We start from the raw sequence: 8848 nt of genomic DNA, 5'->3' as shown, positions 1-8848 counted from the left end.
GGGTGCTCCAGGAGGCCATGTGTGTAGGTAGGAGGAGTAGGGAGCTCCAGGAGGCCTCGCGTGTAGGTAGGAGTAGGGAGCTCCAGGAGGCCTCGCGTGTAGGTAGGAGGGGGTAGGGAGCGCCAGGAGGCCTCGCCTGTAGGTAGGGAGCGCAAGGAGGCCTCGCGTGTAGGTAGGAGGGGATAGGGAGTTCCAGGAGGCCTTGCGTGTAGGTAGGAGGGGGTAGGGAGCTCCAGGAGGCCTCACGTGGGGGTAGGAGAGGGTAGGGAACTCCAGGAGGCCTCGCGTGGGGGCAGGAGAGGGTAGGGAACTCCAGGAGGCCTCGCGTGGGGGCAGGAGAGGGTAGGGAACTCCAGGAGGCCTCGCGTGGGGGCAGGAGAGGGTAGGGAACTCCAGGAGGCCTCGCGTGGGGGCAGGAGAGGGTAGGGAACTCCAGGAGGCCTCGCGTGGGGGCAGGGAGCTCCAGGAGGCCTCGCGTGGGGGCAGGGAGCTCCAGGAGGCCTCGCGTGGGGGCAGGGAGCTCCAGGAGGCCTCGCGTGGGGGCAGGGAGCTCCAGGAGGCCTCGCGTGGGGGCAGGGAGCTCCAGGAGGCCTCGCGTGGGGGCAGGGAGCTCCAGGAGGCCTCGCGTGGGGGCAGGGAGCTCCAGGAGGCTTCCCGTGTAGGTAAGGGGGGGGGGGGGTAGGGAGCTCCAGGAGGTCAGGGCCTGCTATGAAGGTACAGTATATATGTAGACTGTCCTCTCTATAAATAAAACATTAGGGCCATTAGCCAACAACACGACATGAGTACATACACCGGCTAAGCCCTGACTGTCCCATACAGCGCCCTCCCCCGGCTATGACCGGAGGATGCCATTAGTCAGCTGCAATCTCCCAGCCCTGAGGTCACCCTTCCTCTCCCTCCGCACCCACGTGTCCACTCTGCCCCGCTCCACGCCCACACCGCCTACGTCACGAGCCTGGAATGCGCTTCCTGTGGTGAGGCCGGCGGAGCGCGAGGATCGGGGCTGGGCGGGAGCGGACGACGTCATCGCCGTGTGAAGATAGCGGAGAGAGAAAGATTGTACACCGGACTAGCGAGACACACCGACTACCGGCCACTCCGCTCACCTCCCCGGGCCGGCTGGATCCGCCTCGGAGCTCCTCTAGAGGTGAGCCCTTGTACAGCGCCACAGCCTACATCACCCGGAGCGCTATACATCACTACAGCCCGCAGTGCGGAGGAGTCCTGCCGTGTGTGCATATGGGCGGCCACACAGCACTGTACGGAGTGCCCTAGTGGACTCCGCTACTGAGCCGGGGGTCACTGCACTGTACGGAGTGCCTTAGTGGGCTCCCAGTCCAGGGACACTGCTACTGAGCCGGGGGTCACTGCACTGTACGGAGTGCCCTAGTGGACTCCTAGTCCAGGGACTTGGTTGCTGAGCCTGTGATCTCAGCTGATTAAACAGCACTGTACGGAGTGCCTCAGTGGCCCATAGTTCAGGGGCGCTGCTACTGTTCTGTGGGATCGGCATAACACAGGATGGAGTATCTTAGTGGCCAGTGGCTTCAGGGACAATGCTGCTGAGACAGGGATTCCAGCTGATCACACAGCACTACGGAGTGCCATAGCGATCGATACTTCCAGGGACACTGCTACTGTGCTTTGTGGTCAGCCTTGTCTGCCAATGGTTCCAGGGACAGTGCTGCTGAGCCCTGGATCCCAGCTGATCACACAGCACAGTACAGAGTGCCTTAGTGGGCTGTATTTCCAGGGACAGGGATGCTGAGCCATTGTTCCCAGCTGATCGCTCAGTACACCGCCTGTCCTGTTATGTCCCTGGACTGAGGGGATGATTTGCATGTAGAATTTCTGTTTGTAGGATATCCTGAGTCTGTTATGAAGGTGAAACCTTTGTAGTGACACCTTTCCAGGGACCAATCAGAACTGGGGATGCTGGCCAGAAGTCTGGAACAAATGTCAGCTCTGAATTGTTCTGGGGGCGGGCCAGGCTGGCCTTTCACAGATCAGACAGATGGACGTTTCTGCTGGCATTTCTTCACAAACCATGGCCATCGGGCGAAGGTGACCTGCCAGGGACAGGTGATCTGTGTGCGCCCCCATACGCCGGGGACGGGTGACCTGTGCGCGCCCATACGCCGGGGACGGGTGACCTGTGCGCGCCCATACGCCGGGGACGGGTGACCTGTGCGCGCGCCCATACGCCGGGGACGGGTGACCTGTGCGCGCGCCCATACGCCGGGGACGGGTGACCTGTGCGCGCGCCCATACGCCGGGGACGGGTGACCTGTGCGCGCGCCCATACGCCGGGGACGGGTGACCTGTGCGCGCGCCCATACGCCGGGGACGGGTGACCTGTGCGCGCGCCCATACGCCGGGGACGGGTGACCTGTGCGCGCGCCCATACGCCGGGGACGGGTGGCCTGTGCGCGCCCATACCCCCGGGGGTGGGTTATTAGAAGCTGGTTGAAATTGCTAGAATGATGTCCAGTATTTGTCAGGCACTGAAAATAGGTAAATTATTAATCTTCCTGTCGCGGGAACACAGCCAACGTTCTGAGGGGCTGCCAGACTGTAAACAAGTTATTTTCACCATGACTAGTACTGAACCCTCCTCCACTGACTATATATGTCATTGTACACCATTCTGGTGCTGCCTCTGCTTTGGGGCTTTGCTGTGATTATGGGGTCAGGGTGGGGTGATGTGTAGGAATGATTGGATTGTTATCCTGGTCCCTCCAGGGATTGATTTATAATGGATAGACGTGACATGCGGGTTATTGTAGTTCTTCAGGACCTGTAGCTGCTGTGGACTGTCCCACTCCTGATCTGTGGACATCTCCCCCTCTGTACACTGCAGCATGGAAGTGTTTGTCATTTCAGATACATTACTATAGTCAGATTTTCGTCAAGATCATTCCGGGTTGTGCATTTGATGCAGTACAAAGTGTGCGTCCATAAGAAGAAAATGTCTTCCTACTGACTCCTGGATCCTTTTATGGCCAACGCTAAATAATAATCACCAAAGCCAGTAATAATCCGCAATCAGGGGAACATTGAGGCTGCTTTCACACTGATGCATTTTTACTTTGCAAGAAAAATGTGTTTCCCTGTAAATCTTCTGGGTCTCTTCAAACATTGCTGCAGGTGTGGTGCGTATTGAAAATCCTGCATTCTGTGTATTTGGTGTGGTTTTCGAAACTGCACCAAAAACGCGCTCCCCATTCAAATGAATGGAAAACACATAAAAAATGCACTGCGTTTATGTTTTTGCTTTTTTTTTTTTTTCACATATACATTTTTCACAGCTATAAGCAATCAGAAAATGTACTGGGGAAACACATCTAAAATGCAGCAAAAAACACGTGTTATTGCTATGGAGCAGAGTGAAAGCAGACTTAGTGTTACTAAACCCCCAACAGTAAAATCGGTGTGTATATGGAGGAACGCATGCTTGTTATACTCAGTTGAACCTAGGGGGTTAATCCTCTGCAAAAATGCTGTTTGACCCTGTCTTCTCTGATCCTCCCCTTCCAGTGTCCCCCTCTTATCTCCTGATAAGACATATCATGTGGAGACACTCTGCACATGCTCAGTTCAGTGTGTATTGCTAGAGAGGGTTTTCTATTTCTTTTTGGGAGTATTGATATGATCAGCACAGGGCCAATCAGCACTGTCTAGACAGAGGCGGTCCTAGAACAGAAAGAAAATGCCTTCTACAATCTTTAACATGTGCTGTGCGGGACACTGATAGAAGTCACAAGACTGCTCTAACTGTTGAGAAAAGGAAGTTTATATTTACTAAAATAATTGCATTTCCATGTTGTGTGTACTGTGGGAGACCAGATAGAGTGGATGTGGGGTCCTGGGCAGGGGTGGACTGACCATTTGGAAACCTGGGCACTGCCTGGGGTCAGTAGGGGGCCCCATGAGATGCCCCTGATACCTTTTTCATTGGCTTTTTTGAGTTTGGCAAGGACACGGGCCCCATGTGTTGTCAGTCCGCCCCTGGTTGTGGGTTTAACACTTTAAGCCCCGTACACATGATGAGAATATCGGATGAACGATCTTCCTTTTTTTTTTTTTTTTCTGCATGCTAGTCTTATATCAAAAGTGAAGAGGTTACAAAATCTCTTGAAATCAGAAGGGATGTATTTCTATTGTATTTTTGGACAAAAAATATGCTGATTAAACGAAAATCGTACATTCTGATATCGTACGAGAAAAATGTTGGTGCTTGTCCTTTCCAAAACGTCAGATGAAAGGTGTGTCCTAATGATCCGATTATCGTACGATCGCTTTGAAAGCGGTATTTTTCGTATGATTTTCTGATCGTTTGTACTAGGCTTCAGGCTGTGTTCACATCTGTGCGGGTGGTTCCTGCAGCCACAACCATGCCCTGGATCTGTGTTCATCTTAATAGCATGTTGAACGCACTGGGATCCGTACTGCACTTGTGGTTCCCATGCGGGCTTCGATTTCTAAAATGCTGAAGGGACCTTTTCCCTGCGTTTCAGGAGACACAGGGCTGCTGTGCCCGCACTAAACGTGGCTAGCAGAGCCACATATATGTCAAGCTAGCCCAAGCCCCGGCTCACACTGGTGCGACCTGTCATGTGATTTGACAGTTACAAATCATATAACGAGGCCTATTTTGTTGGCAATGGAACCGTTCAAATCTGTTCGGAGAATAGTTTTTGTACTGTGTTCAGCGATTTCAGATGCGACTTGCATAGACATCTGTACATGGCATTGCACCTAAAATCGCACTGACCTGCGACTTTGAAATCGTGCTACTTCAAGTGAAGTAGCACAACTTAAAAGTCTCATTCAGTGTGAACCAGGGCTAAGAGTTGAGAATGGTATAGCATTGACTGCAAAAAATACTTTTATCTTCACCGAGAAATTCCCAAAATGTAGCCATCAGCTGATTTGTAGGAAGAATGCTTTCACTTACTACCCTACAAATAAATACTGTGCCCCGTATTACTGCACTCTCCAGTAAATAAGTGGGGGGAGAGTTTTTTTTTTTTATTCTAATAAACCTTGAACATGTGACAAGCGGCTTTGATTAAATACTGTATATCCACATGTGCTATAAAACCAACATGTCCTACATATCATGTTACATTGTATGTACTTTGTAGGCACAGGATTTGTAGCACATATTTGGTTACATAGTTTGAAAGGTTGAAAACAGACAGTCTGTCCAATATTTGCAGTTTAGTGTTGGCTGTGTATGTGGCTATAACATCTTTACTTGTAAAGTCAGAATACGCTTCTTTTCCTGAAGTATCTTTAAGCTTTCAAAAAAAAAATCGGTGGTGTTGCTTGGTGATTGGTTTCTGAATTTCCTAATCCCCTTTTTGTGCAGTGACAGTGTACAAATACTGCAGGGCCTGGGATGGCAGAGCTTTTGGTAAGATTGTGCCAAGGCTGAAATCTCTGAACGGGAAGCCAAATGTCCCTCTGTGTCTGCCATAGGCCTGGGAGCCAGGGTTGTCTGTACAGTCCAACATAGCCATATGCAATACACTGTCATTTCCACCCCCCAGAGGCAGCAGGGAGTTTCCCTGTAGGAATGTGCAGTGGGAGGGAAACACAGGACATCCTGGGAGTGGTGTGTTGGAGGGGGTTGGGGGTGTCAGCCTTGTCCTGCTGGGAGGGGGTTGGGGGTGTCAGCCTTGTCCTGCTGGGAGGGGGTTGGGGGTGTCAGCCTTGTCCTGCTGGGAGGGGGTTGGGGGTGTCAGCCTGGTCCCGCTGGGCTCCCTGTCGTGCTTATTTATAACACTAGACTGCTAGAAATAAAGCACATATGGCTGTAGACTAGGATACCTGCTAGGCTGTATTGTTTTATTATACAGTTCTGTACACGGCACCTTTTATATCCCTTCTTGGATGCTAGCTTCGCCAAGAAGTCTGTTGATGTAAGTTTCAGATGTAAACGTACAGCTTGTTCTCTGCTTTTCCTGTAGACTTGATGGATTCTTAGCTGGAACTAGTTGTAGACTTTAAAAGACCACAATAGCCTGATTTTTTTAAATGTACAAATCAAATACAAGTACCCCAAGCGATCAGATTTCTAGGTTATCCTATTCGATGTCCTCGCTGAACCATTGTAATCCCATTTCTGTATTTGTAACAGTCCGTGGGACTGTTGTCGACATATAGAAAAGCTGTATACTTCCTGGTGGTTGTGATTGGAGCTGGCTGAGCCCTGGTCTTGGAGCTGATGTGTCAGCACTTGTCTGAGCTGTTTTTTTTTTTCTCTTCCCTTAAGGTATGTTTTTCTGCTTTCTTTTGTTTTGTGGAGTGAAAGGCCATGTGAGGCTGTGTCTACGCCAACACAAGTGGTTTTCTTATAGATTCATCAGTGATTCCAAATATTTTCTAGCATTCTATTTCACCAAGGTAAAATGTTCTGCTGTAAATTAATAATTGTGCTTTGTGTGGTATCTTTATTAAGATCCGAGTTCTTACATGATTAGTTAATAAGTTCATAGCTCCTTGTAGTTTGTAATTTTACAAAAATCCACCCAGGGGAAATACTAATTGATTATACTCTCTTTTAGGAGACCTGTTTTGAGAGACCCCTATGCAGCATAGCTGAAGGCAAACATCAGGTGGAATCTGACCGTACAGCTCGTTCACACGTGTGTGTGTATATTCTTGCCACCCCTCTGAAAAGTGATGGGGGGGGTCATTTTTCGGAGGGTTATTTGAAGTAATATGTCACCTCCTTGCTGCCTGTTTTAACCCTCAAAATGCCAACCCACTGTGGTGCATGCTTTACACGTGGCTGCAGTGCGGTTGCGGTGCAGCCTCATTTAAATTGAATGAGTTGCATTCAGCAGTGGTGCTGCCTGTTAAATGTGGCATGCCGTTTAATTTTTGAAGCAGTAATGCCCTACTTCAACATGTGTACAGCCCTTAACAGCTGCATCTTTTCTTTGTTTAGATGTAGGGTCAGGGGGCTCAACCGCCTGCTCTTAAAGTGGTAGTAAAGGCTTGGAATTGAAAATCTACTGACAGGCGGAGTTTTTATAACATAAGACACCCTAGTGGTCTCTTCTGTCATAAATGTCCCCCTTGCCTGTCAGCAGGTAATGTGATCTGAGCCGCACATGCGCCATGACAATGCGACTCCCGTGCACATTCGTGGGAGTGACGTCGCCTGCAGCCTGGCCATTCAAGTGATTGAAGACCAGGAACCCGGAAGGAAGACCGGGCAAACATGGAAGCCGCTGGAGACTAAGGAGAGCCTTGTCCGCAGAGTGCTGGAGGGCACCGTCTGCAAGCAAGTCTGTTATAATGTACTAGTATTCTAGTACATTATGACCTAGGCCTGCATGGGGGGCCATTTTTTTAAAAATCAAGAACAAGACTTTACTAGCGCTTAAATGCTGCCCGTGTTAATGGGCCATTAGAAAATAATCCAGTGAACCATGGGCCTCTTCTACTACAATGCCTAAAAAGGACTGTGTTGCCCAATCCCAACAAATCAGATTGAAATTTTAAATCTCCAACTCATTCCCTCATGCAAAGTTATTTGTAACTTGTCAACATTATTTCTAACGCACTTTTATTAGGAGTTAAATGTTTCAGGCACTGAGACATAAAACACCTATCTTACTTTTTAGGGTTTATTCACACGGGTGTGCCTATGCGTACGCTCGTGCAAGGGGGTAGTGATTGCCATCATGGGGATACACAGGCGCATCCCTGTGCAGACAGTCCCGTTCACACTAGTTGAGACACAGTGACTGCACAAACGCTGCTGCTTCCAAATTGACAGCCATGTGGATCCATGCAGGCGCGTGTCCCTGATTGCAGACAGTCTGTGTTTGGGGACCTGCACGAATGTCGACTTGGGAGTAGCTTCTTTGTCTATGCAGCCGCTGCTTCTCAATTTGCGTGGTTGGGATTGCCTGCGTTGGGATGCACAGAATACCTGTGCATTCACGTGCGGGCAAATACGGCCATCGCATGGGTATACACTTAAGGGACAAGTTCACCTTTCATAACATGTTACACCCATATTTAGGGTGTAACATGTTATGAATGGACTAGCCCTCACTGTGTTGATAGCTAGTGGGAGATCTTCTCCCCCGCAAGCTGTCAAAATTGTTTTTTAAAATGCAGCCATTCAGGGCTACGCCCACCTAGCTGCATCACTCAATCACAGTCCTCTATGAATGAGAAAACTACAAGTCCTGACAGCCCTAGTGGCTGTGAGCACTGTGGTAGTTCATTGATTCTTCCTGTCAGTATACTGCTAACCTGTACATCCCTTATGGTCAAGCGGATATACTGACAGGTTTGCAGGAGACCTGCATTGCACCAGCGGTCTGATGATCACTGGTGCAATGGTTTACTGCAAGAAAAAAATAATACATGTACATTTTGTTTTGTTTTTTTTTACCAAATAATGTCCATTTATTATTTAATGTCAAAAGGTGTTCTTATCCTTTATGTTCCCATGTGATCGAGGCTTTATATGGAGGTATTTGTGGGTGCAGTAGACTCTCCTGTTACTGGGTTTCTTTTGGAATTCTCTGCATGCTCTGATCTTGGACACTACTTTTGGATAGAGTTGGAAAAGGTTAGAACCCCTGTCAAGTTTTATTTGCTATCTGGGGCTCTGTTAAAGTGGCATTTCAGGCTCTAACTGGCTACACTTAAAACTGCTCCCACCCCCTTCTAACTCCTAAATACTCTGTAGAAGAAAGATTCTTACCATTACCTGTTCTCTGGGCTCTCTGGTCCAGTCACATGATCAGCTCCTACTGGCAGCTTCTGGGTGGAGGAGGGACAGCCGACAACAGATAGTAAGTCTGGGTGATGT

At 49.4% G+C, this 8848-nt stretch overlaps 1 protein-coding gene across 2 annotated transcripts in view; it reads left to right on the top strand.

Annotated features, from left to right (window-relative positions):
- The first annotated feature begins 956 nt into the window (after positions 1 to 956).
- LOC149469735 (integrin beta-1-A) overlaps positions 957 to 8848 on the top strand; it is a 58089-nt gene continuing 50197 nt past the window's right edge. The window contains exon 1 of one of the 2 annotated variants that reach the window (XM_089668694.1): positions 957 to 1150. The gene's annotated coding sequence lies outside the window, so the exon portion shown is untranslated. The remainder of the gene's footprint in view (positions 1151 to 8848) is intronic. The other variant, XM_089668695.1, reaches the window with a different exon arrangement.

This window comes from Staurois parvus, unplaced genomic scaffold, assembly GCF_062004578.1.
Source record: "Staurois parvus isolate SC_StPar_1 unplaced genomic scaffold, SC_StPar_1.0 ptg000061l, whole genome shotgun sequence".
NCBI lineage: Eukaryota > Metazoa > Chordata > Amphibia > Anura > Ranidae > Staurois > Staurois parvus.
This window is presented reverse-complemented; position numbering and strand designations above follow the sequence as displayed.